At 37.0% G+C, this 19609-nt stretch overlaps 1 protein-coding gene across 9 annotated transcripts in view; it reads right to left on the bottom strand.

Moving 5' to 3' along the window:
• Positions 1–19609, bottom strand: part of Nlgn1 (neuroligin 1) — an 891533-nt gene that overhangs the window by 786307 nt on the left and 85617 nt on the right. The gene's annotated exons all lie outside the window — the stretch shown is intronic.

The following is a 19609-nucleotide window of genomic DNA, read 5'->3' as shown; positions in this document are numbered from 1 at the left end:
AAGCTTGAAGGTCACCAACTTTCAAAGAGCATTTTTGTATTTGTTAACACTCAGAGAAGAGCCCTTGTGGGAGTGGGCTGGGTGAAGAGCAGTAACAGTCCGAGTGGCAGGATGAGTACCCAGTCCTTGGACAAAGACACAGATGAACCTCACTCCGCTGGGTACTGTCCTGACTCGCTCAGTCCCATGCCACCAGCCTCCAGAGTAGAGCTGCAAGTTATGGGAGAACCGTGTCTACAGAAACAAACGGAAGCACTGTGGGCTTCTCGTGTAATGAAGAGCATAAGAATATGAGATCTGGAACTCCAATGAGATAGACAAATGTTCTTTAATTGTCAGTGGGCAGAAAGCAGAGGTAAACCTGGAGCAGAGAGTTCCAAGGACAAAACAGCTACAAACAGTCCCACAGAGAAATTAACATGTGTCTGCACTCAGAACCACTCTATATGACTTTCCTACTTACAAAGTTAGGTTTTCTTTGATATATAGTCCAGGGGGCTTAGATGAGACTGAAAAATTATACAGGAAAGTACCCCTGAATTACATTACCTTCTTATGGTAGTTTCTGACATCTAAAATAATACTAAAAAGAAAATAGAAAGAAAAGTCACTAAACCAAATAAAACCACCCAAGACACAATAGAATCTGTAATAAACATAATATGCATTATTCGTGTTATGACATGATTATGGTATAAAGGTGATTCATCTATTGTACAAGAGAGACATGTATACATATAACAAAAGAAATACTGACCATAAAACTAAATACTGTGACCCAAAAGTACAAAAAGAAGGAGGAAAAATCCAAGGCAATATAGAACTACGGTTACAAATACTCTTTCAGTAGTGATGTGTGAGCCACTAAAAGTAGACAAAAGAGCACTAAAGCAGTTCTTTCTTATTGGAAAAAACACTAGCCTTCCAGTTTTCCTGAAGACAGAATTTTACAACACACTAATTTTATCACTACCATTTATTAGTTACCTGATATGTACCTCTCAATGTATACCTACTATTTCGTTTAATCAATAGGGCAACATGAAGTAGCATTGATGCCCTCTTTTACAGCTGAGTAAACTGAACTATGGATGAATAAATCACCTACAGTCACACAATGCTGTGTTGAACAAAAGATCCAGAAATCAAATCTGAATGTGCTGCCACAATGCCATTTGCCATCCTTTATTAACACATACCAGGAAAAGTGGACCATCATTAAGAGAATGCAGTTCCTAGGACCAAGACAAATTCACTGAAGAATATAGAAGGGAAAACATAAGTAATATGTCCTTAGAAAAGCAAGAAAACGTATGCTACACTTGGAAATAATTCCAATAAGATAAACAAAAGTATATGACAGATGATGAACACAAAGAGCAACCAGAGATGTTGATTGAAACCATCATGAGACACCACATTAGCCCTGTCAGAACAGCTATTATTTGAAAATTCCTAAAATAAAAAATACTGGCAAGGATACAGAGAAAGGGGAATTCTTAGACAACATTAGTGAAAATGTAAACAATTAAGTCATTAAAAAGAATAATATGAAGGTTCTTCAAAAAGCCACATGATTCTGAAAACTCTATCTCCAAAGAAAATAAAATCATCACGTAAAAGACAATCCTGTTTTTTTTCATATTTTCTAAAGCACTATTCACAGCAGCCAAAATAGAGAATTGGCATAGTTATTCATTGATGGATGAAGGCATTAAAGGAAAGGTGGTATGTATTCAAAATGGAATGTTATATTCATGTATAAAAAGATTAATATTCTGATACTTTACACAGAAAGCATGGTATTAGAAAGATGAACTTAATTTTCTTAAAATAAAGTAGATACAGGAAGACGAACCTTGTGCTCTCTCTGATGTGTAGGAATGGGACTGCAGTCTCAAAGCAGAGAAGATCAGAGCACTCATCACCAGACTAGGAAGAGGGAAGAAGAGGAAGGATGGTGGGAAGTGGCGATAGGTACAAAAATAAAGGCATGAGGAACCAGTTTAAATTTAGATCCATGGTACAGTGCTCAGATTTTAGTAGATAACAGCCTATTGTATATTTTGTGAAATAGAAGTTGATTTAAAAATCTCCTAACATAAAGAGATTATCAGCTGGAATGCTACTTTCATTCGATAAGTATGTATTATATAAAGGTATTGAAACATCATATTGTTCTCAAAAATTATGAAAAACATTATTACATTACTTAAAAATTTAAAACTACGTATAGTTTATATTTTATAATATATATTATATATTAAATAAATAAATATATTAGTAATTACATAAAGTAATTCACTAAATATCACTGAACAATTGATTGATTGCCCACATGTTTATGGCTAAATGATGTCTATATTGAAAATACCAAAACAGAACACAGACATTTCTACATAGTAGTCATGGAATTTAAATATATCATCTACTATTGGGGGTTATTACTGACCACAAGAAGTAAAAACTTCTGTATAAACAACAACTAAAGTCTGGTTAAGAGAAGGCTACTTCTTGCATTTTTCTATCATCTGGGTGAATTCAATTGTCCCTTGCCAACCAGGCAAGGGTGTCCACACAACTCCTCTACTCGCAGCATGATAAAAATGGTAATGATGCCTCCTGGAGACATCTTTCATTCAGAAGCACAGATTCTTGTGGCCCAGAACAGAGTGAATCTTAACCATTTATATCCTCATCAGAATATATGTGTTTAGTCCCTATGGGAGAATTTAAAAAAAAAACTGAATATAAAAGAATTAGTTCTCTATAAAACAATATAAAGTTGGGCATGCTGTGGGGCCCAGTGAGACATCAACATCTCAGTTTCAGCCTCAGGTGAGAAGGGTTTAATAGAAGGAAGCACAAGATGAAGAAGAATGTTGCATTGAGAGCCCAAGAATATTTGGAAAAACCTAAGTTTTGAGTTTGGTTGTAGGGCCTTTTTCATTAAGACCCTTATTTTAGAAATTAATCTTTCTTTCTTAGTTCGGGTTTCTATTGCTGTGGTAATACAACATAACCAAAAGCAACTTGGGGAGGAAAAGGTTGATTTGGCTTACACTTCCACATCTTACTCTATAATTGAAAAAAGTCAGGATAGGAAATAAAACAGGGTAGGAGGCTGGAGGCAGGACCATGGAGGAGTGTGCTTACTGGCTTTCCCCTCATGACTTGCTCAGCCTTTGTTCTTATAGAACCCAGAATCACCAGCCCATGGATGGTACCATCCACAATGGGCTGGCCCTCACACATCAATCACTGATTAATAAAATGCCATACAAGTTGCCTACAGCATGATCTGATGGAGGTATTTTCTTAATTGAGGCTCCCCTCTCTCAGATAACTTTATCTTGTTTCAAATTGACATAAAACTATCCAGCACACTTTCCTAAAGAATTTTTCTGAACACTAAACACAATCAATAACTTAGTATTTTTTTAAAAAAGGAAATTCCATGGTTCTTTATAATTTTGTGATATGGATTCATTGACAACCTGGTCAAAAAGAAACAATTTCCTAGGATAAAGTTTTAATTCATTAAAAATAAATTTTAAAAAGTCAAAAATTCCAAAGAAACCAGTCCTACTCATCAATATTTTAATTAAATTAATAATTTAAATAAATAAAATTATTTAAATTAACAATAATTTAATATTTAATTAAATAATTAATCAATATTTAATCAACTTATTATGAAATAATTTATTTTCCTGTTAGCACAATAGTAAGATAACATATTGTCAAGTGAAATACATATCATACACATAAAATAGAGATGATCTAAAACCAATATTGTGCAATACCAACACTAAATTAATCTGAGATGTTCCTGATTTATACAGCAAAGTGACACCAAGAGTATGGCATGTTGTGAGATCCATATTAAAGAGAAATGCTAAATTCAGGCAAAAACTGAAGAATATTTCCCATGAAATCTTTGAAGTTAACAAAACTAAACAATATAATGACAAAGATCAACTCAAGTTAAAAGTTTAATCATTTATTCAAATTTGCTTTGTTAAAATATTAAATATGTCATTTTCTAGACCTACAATGATAACCATTGGCTTAATTGGCCCACCTATGAGCACGGTCAACTATAGTAAGTGCATTTTATGTTTATTGGGTTTGGAGAGAATATTCAGCAGGGTAAAGATATGCTCATTTTGCAGAGCACAAAAGGAGTTCTTAGTATGCATGTCAGGAGCACATAACTGCCTGTAGCTACAGTTCAAGGGTATCTTAATACCCTCTTCTTATCTCCAGGGGCACATCCACTCATATGGAAATACCCACAGGCACACACATACATACACACACACACACACACACACACACACACACACACACGCGTTTAAAATAAAATAAATATTCAAAACAAGAAAAATCAGTTTGTCAAAACCAAAGATAGCAAACATCATTTGATAATAAAGGTATTCAAATTAATAGTTGGATCAGGATTCAGAACTTAATGGGAGCATTATTTAAGTAAAGGAATTATCTTTAGTTTTAGTGTATTCACGGTTTATTTTTAAATGCCTAGTATATGTTTATTGTTTTTAAAAGACCATAAATCAGTTGTAATTGAAAATATCTCTTGTTAGCTTAATATATACATGAAACATCTTTCATTGGAAGGAACTATTCATGTGCAACATAAATACTGTCCTTTATGAAGCATGAACTATAGCAGATGAAAATGATTTCAATTTGTCATTTAAACTATTTCATGACTACTTGTCCCTGTGCTTTATCCAACCTTTGTTTCAACAATTCTCGCTCATATAAACCCTCCTCTTTCTCACTAATTAGACTCCTAGTGCTCCACCCGGGGCCTAGCTGCGGATGTCTGCATCCAGATTCCTCAGTCCTTGAATGGGGTTTGTGGCCCAACTATTAGGGTGTTTGGCCATGCCATCACCAGGGTAGGTCAGTCCCGGCTGTCTCTCGGCCATTGCCAGCAGTCTTTTGTGGGGGTATCTTTGTGGATTTCTGTGGGTCTCTTTAGCACTTTGTTTCTTCCTTTTCTCATGTGGTCTTCATTTATCATGGTCTCCTATTCCTTGTTCTCCCTCTCTGTTCTTGATCCAGCTGGGATCTCCCACTCTTGCCCTCGACCCTCGCAGTTCATTGCTCCCACTCATGTCCAGGCTGTTCATGTAGATCTCATCCATTTCTCCGTCACTGGGTGATCTTGTGTCTTTCTTGGGGTCCTGTGTTCCAGGTAGCCTACTGGTGATGTGAGTAGCAGTCCAGTCATCCTTGTTCCACATCTAGTATCCTCCTATGAGTGAGTACACATGAACTATGAACCAAAGGCTGAGGGGCCCCCAACTGGATCAGGCCCTTTGAATAGGTGAGACAGTTGATTGGCTTGATCTGTTTGGGAGGCATCTAGGCAGTGGTACCAGGTCCTGGGCTTGCTGCATGAGATAGCTGTTTGAAACCTGGGACTTATACAGGGACGCTTGGCTCAATCTGGGAGGAGGGGACTGGACTTGCCTGGACTGAGTCTATTAGGTCGATCCCAGTCCTCGGGGATGGCCTTAATCTGGAGGTGGTGGGAATGGGGGGTGGGCTGGGGGGAAGGGGAGGGGCACGGGAAGGGGGAGAACAAGGAAATCTGTGGCTGCTATGTACAACTGAATAGTATTGTAAAATAAAATAAATTAAAATAAAAAACTATTTCATGATTGTCTAAATTTCAATAATAGAAAAATAGATGGCCAACAAGACTTTATAAGAGATTTTTGAATGGTTAAGAACAGACTGTGAGGAAGTAAAATCTTCACCGAGCTTTGAATAATATGTAGTTAGTTCTCAAGTATAACCAGACAAGGTGAAATGGGTACAAACAATACGTAGAGAGGAAATGAGAATACAGAAGGTCCTGGGAAATTCCAGAAAGGATCTGGATTGGTACACTCTAAAGGCACAAAAGTTACAGAGATTAAATTCTATTGGTATACATGGTGACAAGAAACACTTTGTCATTAACACAATGAGTACTGCAAGACAAGGCAAAGTTTTAAGTACTATACTGCAGGATGGAGATGTGATATTCAACACTCACTTTGTCTGCAACGGGAGGGATGTTGTTGATTCAAGGAGCTCCCACAGGATCCAGATATGTGCTAACCCAAGAAAGATGTCAGAGCGACTTCAGAAACTCAAATTATGAGACTGGGAAGAAGGAGGAAGAAAATTCCAGGATGATTCATAAATAAAAATGGCCAGTAGGGTAGAGAGGATGAAAAGAGTGAGGTAATGAAGTTGTTTCTCTGTTTTCTACCAGCAGTAGTCCAAGAGGATCATCCATCATTTACTGAGACACAAAGCAGAAAGGAAGTTCTGATACGATGGAGTCAGTATGTGAGTAACAGACTTAAGCTTGAGTCTCACGGGGAGACATCAAGTGGGCTCTAGGATCTCTGTGGCTGCTATTCGGAATGGGGACCCTTGACTATAAACATTATTTAGAAGTTAATCTTGAGGAACTCTGACACTAAATATCTGGGGAAGATTCTTTAACACTAAATGGAATTAGTAAGAAAGAGGTGCCCAATAAAGATCAGATGGTGCTGACAGGTTACAACAAAGAGGACTGAGATAGACTGGTGTGTGTGACATCTACCCCTGGGGCAATCTGTCTGTATCCAGAGTTCATGGGCACTGCAAGGTAAATGGAAGGATAATCTGAGAATGAGAATGTGAAAAACATTTTTCTGTACAGTCAGGTCTCTGTAAAGCCTATGCAGCAGCTGGTTGATGTAGGTGTCAATGAGAGGCTAAGAGTTTGAGTATCCTCACACCACAGAGCAAGTCCATCATGGGAACTCACCTGGTCACTCTGGTTTTGTTCTTGTAAGATCACATTTTTAAAGTATTGGTTGATGAAGCAGTAACTGAAGTAAAGCTGATGCAAGAGAAATAAAGACAGTAATGATTTCTAGGTGTGCTAAAGCTCACATATGAGCTATCAGCTTAAAGGTCTTAAAAGGTGTTTTACTTATTTCTTCATGAATCAAGCAAATGCTTCATATATACATCATATATCATGAACAAATAGCAAGTGTATGGATCACACTCAGTAACTAGAAACAGCATTTCTCATCATCTACAGAAAAACACCCTCCAGAGGAGAAAAAAGATGTGCCCGGAGGAGACTAATAAAACACAAGGAAAATGCAGAGACCGTTGATGTTTGCCTGGATCTACTGAAAAGAAGAAGTAGTGGTAGCTGAATTGATTGTTTCTCATCATCAAGATTAATTGGCAGTTAGTGACACATATGTGCCATTATAGACCTCCTAATTACCACAACTTTGGTGTTGCTATTGTTCTGTTTTGTAGCCAATAATTCATGTGTCTTAATTCCTCTCTTCTGAACACAAAGGAAAGGAAGTGCTGTGAACAGAGGATAATGAGGAATAGTAGAGGAAAAAGAGAAAAGAATCTCAGTTGGGGTTCCCACCTAGACACTTTCCCAGAGTTTTTCATAGAAGATAAGAATTACCAACAAGTATTAGAATTACGGTGCTACATCCCATAGCACCTTGGAAGCAGCATTAAGTCATTCAGGATAATTAGAAACTGGTAAACTAACAAATTAATAAGTTATCCCCAGGTGGCCTCAAAAAGATAATAGTGTTCCTGCAAAGTGACAAGAGCTCCCGGGAAAACTGTAGGCACTAGAAATGTCAGGTACTATGATGCTCTAGTGGTCCAAATTCGTCAACAATCTTAAAATACAGGAAAACAAATAGTTTAATTCCCAAAGTAAAATGTTTTACAAAAAACATATTTATAGAAATCGTTCTCATGGACAACTTCATTTTTATAAATTATCAGACGACAAGACGAAGCCTCTGTGCATTATCTCATGCTGTTCCGTGCTTGGCTGGAAGCCCAGAAGGGGGTCATGCCTTTATAATGATGAAAATGCAACTATAAAACATCTAAGGCTTTAAAAAGTGCTGCTAAGCACCAAGAAAATGAGGTTCCGTCACCATGCTGTACACAGTGGGCACTCAGCAAACATTTGCTAACGAAATTTTTTGTTGTCGTGTTGCTTAATTCCTGTGCATTTACTCTATAGACCTTAACAAAGACTCCAAGGATCCAAATCATTGGACATGAAGTTCAGTATATATGTGACACCTCAGATTAGTCCTCTGATGCCTTGCCAGTTTCTCATTTGTGAAATGAGGTGAACATGTACATTCACACATACATTATATTAGTATATATACACTTTATGTTAAGGATGGGGAACAAATAAGATACTATGTGTGCCTCTATAAATTATATAATATAAAATTTTATTTTAATGCATTTATAATTTTATAGATTGTTATTAACTGTATTATAATTCATATGTAATTAAGCTTAAGTTTGTTTCACAATAATCAACAATTCAAGCATAATTAGCTACCAAGATTTGGAAGTATATTTTAGCTTCTGTGACAATGCTGACCACACTTCTTCTAAATATTTAAACATGAAACCGGCCCCCACATTATGAAAGTGTTGAGAACAGAAGGAAATAAGAGCCAGATTTTAACTAGCCAACATATAAGGATACAGACGGCCAGTATGAGTCAGCTAAAACATGGCTGATACCAGACATGGGGGCGTATGAGTCAGCACAATATAGCTGATACCAGATGTCCAGGGAACCCCAAAGTAAATAGTGATGTAATTTGTTACATAACTATTTTTGGTACATTCCCACTTTTGTGTGATTCTGCATATATATGGCCCTGAGGTCAGGGGCTTGAGTCTGAGCCTGAGCCTGAGCTGGAGGCTTCGTCAGCCTGCCTGTATGTATTTGTCTGTAAGTCTGTTTTTGCCAGTTTGTGCCTGAGTGCCTACCTACAGCTGCCTGCCTAGTGACCTGTGAGTTGGTGAATAATTTAATTCTGTCTTCTGGTAGCTCCACACAGTTTCCAAGAGCTTAGCCTTCTGTCACACTCCTCCTTTGCTAGAAAAGGGGGCATGGCCCTCACAGAAGGCCAGATGGGAAATAAGTATTGATAGAGCATAAGGTATCAATTCTAATCAGACAATGCCATTTGCTATTTCTTTTTTCCTGGTTTTCTATATGAAGTGTCTATAGGTTAGAACAAACCTGCTATATAGTTGACAAAAAAAACAGATTACATTAAGAGAAACCACATTTAATTTGAAAATTTGAACACTATATATAATCACACATGCAAAGTTGAAGCATTGTATCTGCATAAAGGAACCGTTAGCCAAACATGTAAATACTACTTGTGACAAAATAATTATGACAATCCTGAGAAGTAATTCACATTCCCAGGAAGGATTTATTTCTTATATAACTTGACATAGCACAGACCTAAAGCCAACTTAATTGTGTCAATTAAGAGTTCACACACAAATGAAGGTATCACATTTCATTAAAATTATTTCTGGAAACCTGAAAATTTATTTATATACTTAAAAGATTTGGAGATACAAGTTTTCTCTCATCTAAAGTCTCTAGGAAAATTGCCAGGAACTAGAATTTAATGTTCATGGCCAAAAATTTCATAATCATTTCTGAATATTGAAAAAAGAATATCCATTCTTGATATTGCTGTTAAAGTGAACCACTTCCCACATGAAATGTCTACACATAAAAAAAATATTTGTGATTGAAGTTATTACAGTGCAACCTAAGATAAGGAATTGTAAATGTCTAGTAACCTCAGAAATGAGCTTATGACCGACATTATTAAATCAACCATAGAGAGGGGGCATTGTGTAAGGGTCTGCCATGAATCTGAAGACTGTGCTGACTAGAGAATTCCGCTTTACTGCCACTGATCATTCTGTTTAAAGATAAGGTGTTTTCCCAGACAGGTGTTCCAACCAATACTTTTTTTAGTTGATTGTTCAACTGTTATTTAATGAGTTGGGTACAAATCAACTCTTCAAACAAAAGTGTCATATCTGTATCTATTATTCAGCAATTTTTTATACATTTATACATTTATATACGGAATTACCTGATACATAATATGTTTCCCACATTCCCCCAGAAACAGACCAAACCATTCAAACCACTAATAAGAATGATGGAATAGGTGGTATATTGTGACAGAAGCAGTGGTTAAAATAAGAATTTGAATTATGTCCATATTAATATAACTGTTAATACATATAACAAAAGAAATAAAAAATTTTAAAGTAAACCTAATAATGGAAAGAATTAATAAAATTGCAGAATCTTTCAGTGAGCAGAATCCTGTTTTACATGTTTGATATCTTTTGTTTAGTTATTTGCTTATTTTTATTTTTTCAATTGATAAGCTTTTATAATAATTCACAATATACAGATTTTTTTCATAGTCTTTGAAATTCCCACTTTATTTTTAAAATATTTTACAAGGCATATATATAGTCTCCTTTTATTAAAATAGATTGTTTTCTTATACAATACATCCTGATTACAGTTCCTCCCCATCTCCCCTCCCCTCCAGATCCATTCCCTTTCTGTTTCTCATAAAAAAAAAAAAAAAACAGGCTTCTAAGAGACAACAACAAATAAAGAATAATAAGATAAAACAAAAACCACCACATCAAAGTTGGACAAGGCAACCCAACAGAAGGGAAAGAGCCCAAGAGAAGACACAAGAATGAGAGACTCACTCATTCACACATTCAGGAGTTTCATAAAACTCCTAAAGTGGCAGCCATAAAATGTACCCAGGTGACCTGGTGCAGCCCGGGACAGGCCCTGTGCATGCTGCTTTAGTCCCATGAGTTCATATGGGCTTTGCTCAGTTGATTCAGAGGGGCTTGTTTTCCTGGTTCCTCTATACAGCTCTTACACTCTTTCTGCCTCCTGTTTCACAGGGGTTGCCTGGGCTCTGAGGGGAGGGACTGATAGGGACATTTCACGTAGAACTGTGTCTTCCTAGGTCTGACCCTCTGTGTAATGTCTGTCGATGTCTGTATTTGTTCCCCTCAGCTGCAGGAGGAAGCTTCTATGATGCTCATTTGCCTATTTTTTTAAAAATATTAGTTAGTTGACTGCAAAGTAATTCTTGCTGGAAACTGGAAGTCAGACAAGCTTCCAGCAATGATTTCAGCACTCACTTCTAACTTGGAGACATCTTGTTTGAAAGAATGAGACAAATGGAAGCAGTCATTGGAGGGAACAGGTGCCATTATGAGACTCCCATAAAACCTTATTTTTATCGAAGCTATTTCTTTGCTGGTTTCCACCTGCAGAGCAATGGCAATGTGGGTGTAAACAGGAAACATGCCCATGCCATTTTCTCAGGACATTCCCAGAAAGGCAGGGGCAGAAGCAATTGACCTATTGATACCATTTCATAAACCGGACTATCTGAAGGGGAAATATGAACTCAGGACAGGCTAGTGCTTGGTAACAAGTAGACAAACCGGTAAGGTGGAATTAGGGTTGAGTCTTTGTGAAAATAAAGTCATTCAAGCAAATGAACCTACTTAACATGACGAAGGGTTTAGGGAAACTGGCCTCCACAGCCCTGTAAATAGAAATGAAAATGAGCATGAGAGGAGACAAGTTGTTGATGGCCTGATAAACAGTGAGCCTGTCTTCTCAACATCAAAGAAGTTTGTATTTTATATTCAAATACATTCAGATGTGTTCATTGTCTATGTAGATGTTTTTCTAGACACCATAAGATAATGACACATCGGTATTGATCATTTGAAAGCAAACATCATTAAAAATAACGTTTATTAGGTAAGCTACACCATTCATAGTTTTCCAATGTAAGTGCTTGCTTTTTTATGAATGAAATGTAACAAAATGTTTGCTTTTAAATTGCCAAATATTTTCACCAGTTAACAACTGAGAATTTTTTAAATGAGGAGCCTGATTTAGAGATCCTTTCCTTGACTTACAAATCAGCCTGTGACTGTTTGATCATGTAAATATATGCTTTTGGTTTGTCCTGTGACTATATGTCATGAAACACATATGTATGTATAATAGCCCCTGAGACGGACACAGAGGAAAAGTATATGACAGCTTGAGAGATGATCTGTATGTATCTACCCATGTTTAGAAGAAGACTTAAACGAGGCTTTCTGCAGAAACAATGATGATGAAAACTAAAATCCTTTGTGTAGAGAAATGAAGTAATTGGTTTTCACATAAAATCACATGTGTTTCAAATGGGGAAATACTTAATGAACAAACCTCCACCTATGCCCAACATCCCAGACTATTCTAGAAGTTTTCAACCAAAAATATGGATGTTGAGATAGCAGAACTAGCACCATTGTGGGCGGAGGTAGGGTGCGGAAACCTGAATCAGCCCACACTTTCATGTTTGATGGAAATTCCAAGTATCCACAGCAAAGTCAGAAAGAACCATGACTATTACTATAGACCAGTAGTTCCCAATATGTAGCTCTCTACCCACTTGGCGGGTCATATATCATGTGTCCTGCTTATCAGATATTTATATTATAACTTATAACAGTAGCAAAATTACAGTTATGAAGTAGCAATGAGAATCATTTTATGGCTGGGGTCACCACAACACGAGGAACTGTATAAAAGGACCGCATTATTAGGAAGGTTGATGATCACTGCTCTAGATGAACAATGGCAAGGTGTTTATAACCATTTCACTTACTAGACCAAGAAAACTATTGGGGAAAGATGCAGTAAACAAAAGCAAAATGTTGGAAGTTGTTGACATAACCAAAATATACAAAAGTGAATTCAAAACTATTTCAGAAACAGAAGAATTTAAATTTTAATTTAATTAAAAATTTAAAAGATAAGGAGTAAATAGAATTAATTAAAGTCAGTAATATAAATTAGGAAATGTTAAAATGGTTGTGCTTGTGTTAATAGAATAGGCAATGATCTAGAACTAAAAATTAAGCAAATTACTACAAATTAGTTATATTTAGTAAATATAAAAAATTTTAAAGAAAAAGATGAAATCAGAGTATTTCAAAAATACCTAGTAATACAAATTATCAATCTACTGTCTAAGTCCAACGGAACTTGGGTAAGGAAAACAAAGCAATGCACCATGGTGGAAATCCTGAATTTGAAGATATTGCCAATAGAAAAAAGATTGTAGTTTGAATCTAACAAAATTAAAATTAATTGTCTGGTGGAAAAGAAAAAACAATAATAAATCCAAAAGATGCTAATAAATCCCAAAGATATGACATTTGTAACAATCAGCATAAAATTCAATACATTCAATACATTAAAATCTAAGCACAGCACCAGCACCAGCCCCACACCATGCCATGCATCTGGCCCCAGGGCCCAACTCAACAAGTGTCGTCCATCACCAATGGTGCCAGACAGTCAGAGACCATTAAGGATGAGCAAGTGTAGGGTGACGAGGTGCAAGAGAGAGAAGCGGCGCAGTGCATGGGCTGGGGAGAGAGGTGGCTCTGAAGAGGTGATGACAAACAGGCTAATGTGAATGGCCTGCTTGTCACCTGACTCCAAGGTCAGTCTTCGTCGAGGCCCTGATGCAGCTGAGGAGTGGTTCCTGTCACCATTGAGGACCATGCACCCGGGCCCAGGCAGGTGTCTACTGGCCACGCTGTGGCAGGGGCCATGTCAACCTGATTGGCTTGCACTGCCACCTGAGGACATGGTGACATCGGGACCAGGATGGCTGATGAGGACTATGTCTGGGTCCATAGTCCTATAACAACCATAGTCTGTGTTGATGTCCTGTGGCCCATGGTGCCACCAAAGGTCACACAGATGCCCAGGGTCTAGCTCATAACCTGGAACCATGTTGGTGCCAAAGGGCCACACATAGTTGAGTGGTCAATACTGTCAACTGGGGCCAAGGCTGCTGCTGAGGGTCATGTCTGTGTTCATGGCCCTACAACAGCCAGGGTCTGAGTTGATGCCCATAGCTCCAGAGACCATGAAGGTCATGCAAATGCCAGGGGTCTGGGCTCCCACCTGGAGCCTTGTTGGTGTCCTAGAGCCATGCTAATGCCGGGGCCATGCTGAACTGGATAGCCACCTGCCACCTGAGACCATGCTGATGTTTGAGCCCTGGCTGTGATCCTACCAATGACTTGTGGTGGTGAACACTTGCAGGTATAGATGAAAGGATTACAGGGTTGCTGTGTAACTCAATGGACCACACTACAGCTTCCATGACAAGATTCTTTTCTCTCTCTCTCTTTTTTTTGTTTGCTTATTTTCTTTGTTTTGTTTAGTTTTGGGTTTTTCTTTTAAATTTTGGGGGGTGCTGCAAGGGTGGAGGGCACATGCAGGGGAACAGGGAGTTGAATGAGATCAGGATGTAAGATGTGAAATCCACAAAGAATCAATAACAGTAGGGAAAAAAGAAAGAAAATCTAAGGAATTCAACCCAATCTGAGGAGCAAAAACAGAGAGGAAGACATACCTAGATGGAAACTCACAGCTCAATGTGACTGTCATTCATATGTACAATACATTCACAGAAAAGAAATTCAGAAATGACCTTTTGATGATTAGAACAAAATAAGCAACTTAGAAAATTGAGGAATAGGAAGTGCATAGTGGAAAGGTGTAGCCAGAGAAGAGCAACAGGGAATTTGCAGTTGAACTGGTAGAGTATGAGGCTGGCTTCAGAACACCATGTAGCATAGCAGAAAAGTAATATGGCCAGTGTGAGCATGGCTCCAGTCTAATCCCCAGGATAGACTGCTTTTACCACTACATCACATTGATAATAATAATAATAAGTCTTGCAGTCTGAAGAGAGTGTTAAAACTATCTTATTACATTTATTCCTTTGTTGTGAGGGGCATGCACATGTTATGGTACACTTTTGGGGGTCAGAGGTTAGAAAACAGCTATGGGAGTTAGTTATTTCCCTCTGCCATGGGGGTGCTGGGGAGAAATAACAGACCACCAGGCTGAGCAGCAAGTGCTTCTACATGCTGAGCCATCTCAACAGCACAGAGAAAATATTTTTGTTATGTATACAGTGTTATGCCTGTATGTATGCCTCCACGCCAGAAGAGGACACCAGATTTCATTATAAATGGCTGTGAGCCACTATGTGGTTGCTGGGAATTGAATTCAGGACCTCTGAAAGAGCAGCCATTGCTCTTACTTAACCTTTGAGCCATCTCTCCAGCGCAAGAATTTCTTTTTCTTTTTAATAACAGACTCTGAAGAGGTCTCAAGAATGATGTCAAATGTTTACCTTGCAAGGACACAGAAAGGGAGAAAGTCTTTCAGAACTAGTGGCCAAACACTTCCCAGGGTTGTGAAAGATAGAGATATGGGTATTCAAGACATTTAGTAAATTGCAATCACAGTGTATACAAAGAAAACCATAGCTAGGCATGCACAAAGACCAAGTCTTAAGTGCAAATGGAGAAAAACAATGCCTTAATTGAGTGATAAAACAATTCAGATGACTACTGGATGTGTATCAGAAAGTGTGAATCAGAATCAGGTAAGTATAGTCTTCACTTTGCAACAGATGGAGACCATTATCTAAAACCACAATCAAAAAACATAGTCATGGAACCCAGCTCCAATAGTTAAGCTAATAAATATAGAAATATTGTGAGAGGTAGAGGATCAGGGAGTTTGCTGTGAGATTGTGTCTCCTAGCAATGTTAGAAGTTATAGCCATGGAGTCTTACCAACATGACTTCCTAAACATGAGCTAAACAAGGTCAATGACAATAGACACACCAAAGTGGACGAAAAAGCCAAGAAGGTCTCAACTCTACACAAAGAGCTATAAGCGCCTAAAAATCACGAGAGTAGGAGAATCAGACTTCCTCAGGGAAAAGCACACCAATGGCAATCCAGTACCATATGGTCAGCCCTGAAAACCTAGGGGTTAAAGGGGGAGAAGGAAAGGGGAGAGATCTAATTATATTACAATCTCAAAGAAGAAAAGGGAAAAAATTTAAAATATGGGCACATAAAAAAAATGGAGAAAAAGAAAAAATGTAAAATATGAGCTCATAAAACAATGGAAACAACTCAAGTTCTGAAAAAAGAAAGACACTGTCAGCCCTGAATTCTATATTAAATGACACTGTCTTTTATTGTCTTTTATGAATGATGATAAATTAGTGAAACCTTATTGTTGGCTATTTTACAATTTAGAAAAAGCTAAACCAAGTTTTTTTTTCAAATTAAAGTGATTTTTACCAAGTAAAAATATGACAAACTATAGATCAGAACTAAAAATATCTAGGTGACTTATGTAAAAGATGTTGTTTTTCCTCTGTAAGTTGCTTAAAATGCAAACAATTATTTAAAACACAACATTGAGTTGTGAGGTTTGTAACCTATGGAGATGTAATGCACAGCTATGGTTGTAGCTAAGTGATGGTAAAGATGGAAAATGGGTTAAAGGACTCAAGATATCTGTAATTTTATAGTGATACATAAGATGTAAAGCATCACTATCTCACGATGCCTGAGAGAAGGGTTTGTGGGTAATTCTGAGATGTTAGTCATCATGGAAGAAAAAGTATCGTTCTCTTCATTGTTGTGGCCACTTATTAGTTTTCCATGTTCCAGAAAATAACCCCCAAATTGTACAAGCAACCACACACAGAGTGAGAACATGGAGAAATAGGAAGAGATTTGCTGGCAAGAAGCGCACCACAGAAGACAGAGGGGAGTGAGATGGGGCAATGGGGATGAAATGACCTAATTCATTATACACACTTATGAAAGTGTTGAAGAACAAAAAACTAACAAAGCCCAAACCCTAGAAACTAAGTGTCTACCTTAAGGAAGTAGGGTAGACAGGGTTGAATTACAAGTAAGAAAAAAATTATAATAAACCACAAAAGTAAAATCAAAAATCGGTGAAACAAACAGTAACACGTTAGAGGAAATTAACAGGGAGAGAGGTGTTTGCCTTTGAAAACATCAGTAAGTTTCATGAGCATACAGTGATTCGGGATGTGGACTGAATTTAAAAATTAGGAATATCAGGGAGGCAAAATAGGGGTCACTGTAAGCACTAGCTGCACAGAATGGAGAGTAAGAGAGGAATATACTTTATAATATTACATGTGACAACCCAGATAGGACAATTTCCTTGAAAGACACATTCTAGCAAAGTATCCTGGTGCTTTCAAAATAGAATAAACAGGAAAATTTTCTAAATATAAAACCTTAAAGCTAGATGTTTTTATTTATGAATTCTACTAAACAAATACAGAGAATAAAAAAAGACGTCATTCCAACAAAAACATTTTCTGATCATAGAAAAGAAAGAAAAGCTTTACTATTTTATGCGACAAAGTTTACTGTGCAGCAAAAAAAAAAAAAAAAAAAAACAGAAAAAGACCTTGTGATAATATAAATCTCAGATTAATACTGATTAATAATCTTTCATTAATACTGGTACATGATCCATAGAAAATATTATCTAATTGAAATCAGCAATATCCAAAGCAAGCAAGGTTCACACAGGGAATGCAAGGTTGGCTCAATAGTTGAAATTAATTGGTGTGTAATTCATCATATTAACAATGATGATTAAAAATGAAAGCCAGGCCGGGCGGTGGTGGCGCACACCTTTAATCCCAGCACTTGGGAGGCAGAGCCAGGCGGATCTCTGTGAGTTCGAGGCCAGCTTGGGCTACCAAGTGAGTTCCAGGAAAGGAGCAAAGCTACACAGAGAAACCCTGTCTCGAAAAACCAAAAAAAAAAAAAAAAAGAATATGTTCAACACTGGCTTTCATTTTTTTTTTTTTGGTTTTTTGAGACAGGGTTTCTCTGTGTAGCTTTGCGGCTTTCCTGGATCTCACTCTGTAACCCAGGATGGCCTCAAACTCACAGAGATCCGCCTGTCTCTGCCTTCTAAGTACTGGGATTAAAGGCATGTGCCACTACCACCCGACTTTTTCTTTTCTTTTTTGGTTTTTCAAGACAGGATTTCTCTGTCTAACAGCCCTGGCTGTTCTGGAACTTGCTCTGTAGATCAGGCTGGCTTCAAACTCACAAAGATCCACCTGCCTCTTCTTCCCAAGTGCTGGGATTAACAGCATGCACTGCCACTGCCTGGATATCAACATATTATTTTCAAAACATGAAAGAGTTACAAAAAAGAAAGCCTATGACTTAAAATAAAAAAAAAATGTAATATATACTGCTATACTCTTACTTTGTCTTTTAGATTTCCAAGACAATATATGTGGAACCAATGAGTACTGATTATAACTCTGTCAAGCCACCCAGCTAAACAAGTGCTGGTCAATATATTTCTATGTAAAAAGACAGTAAACTCATATGTTAGTGAGCCTCTTACAGTGAAACAAAAGAGTGAAGTATAATGATTACATACTTGTGATTCTAACTACTTAGGAGCCTGATTGCCAGCTTGATACCATCCACAGAATGTAACAGCAACATGTCTCAAAAACAAACAACAAAATCTGTGGTTTACAACCTACTTAAATGTTAGAAAAAAAGTATCATGAATATTTTCTCAAAGTGCTGGAAACAAACAGCAATATCTGCTTTGAGGAAATTTTATTTTATACCAGGTGTCCGAGTTAATACAATAAAGTAAGAAAATTAATATAATCACATGGAAAGAAAGGGAAGATGTAGAGTGTGTTCTTTATGGTCAACACAATCATCTGAATAAAGAACCAGAAAAGGAATCTATGTAAAAGTCAGTTTCAATATCTATAGACTTAAAAAATGGATGTATAGTCAGTATGAAATACAAATTACATCTGCACAGACTTGTGACAGACTCAATAATAAAACAAATAAAATACATGATGACAGCTTCACAATGTGAAGTATTAAGAGGTAAACTTAATGGGAGATTCAAAAAATCCATAAAAGACATTGAAATCTGCACACAAAAGTCAGGAATAGACACACAAGATCAAAGTCAACAAGGTAATGTACCTTGCCTATGAGCTGGAAGACAACTGTTCTCTCAAACCAATCCACAGGTAGGTAGGTACAACCTCACTAAAATCTCTGCATTGTTTTCAGCAGAAGTTAAACAGAGACTATGAAATCTATTATCTATATACAAAGGGCTTTGAACAGCTGAAACAGTTTTGAAAAACTGTTGAATGGCTTGTAGTGGCTGACTTTCAGACTTAGTATACAGACAATAATCGAAAGGGTCTCTGACCAGCACAAAGTAAGACACAGAGATCAACGGAATGCAAAAGTGTGTTCAGTGATAGATTGACACCTTTTCAGTCAATTGCTTTTTTTAAAAAGTGACAAGATAATTTGATGGGGAAACAGATAGCCTTTCCAAAAAATAATACTAGACTAGTTGTATATTCAAGGAGAAAAATGAAGTCCATGACCTGTACCTCACAAAAAGCTCAAGAAAACGTATTATAAGTAGTGTTAAGATTTAAATGCGTAAGATCAAAACTAAACCCTACAAAATAAAACAAGATAAATCCCTTTGACTTTGAACAAAGCAAATCTTTCTAATATTCAACATCAAAAGAACAAAACTACAAAAGAAAAATTGATAAGTTTTACATACTGAAAACCCAAACCTACCTATCATGCACCAATGAGCAAAGAAACCTCTAGACAGAAACGTCAGAACAAAGAATAAATAAATAAAAAGTTAAAACTTTA

Source organism: Peromyscus maniculatus, chromosome 6 (assembly GCF_049852395.1).
Source record: "Peromyscus maniculatus bairdii isolate BWxNUB_F1_BW_parent chromosome 6, HU_Pman_BW_mat_3.1, whole genome shotgun sequence".
Lineage (NCBI taxonomy): Eukaryota > Metazoa > Chordata > Mammalia > Rodentia > Cricetidae > Peromyscus > Peromyscus maniculatus.
The sequence above is the reverse complement of the archived record's forward strand: the minus strand, read 5'-3'. Positions and strand labels throughout refer to the sequence as shown.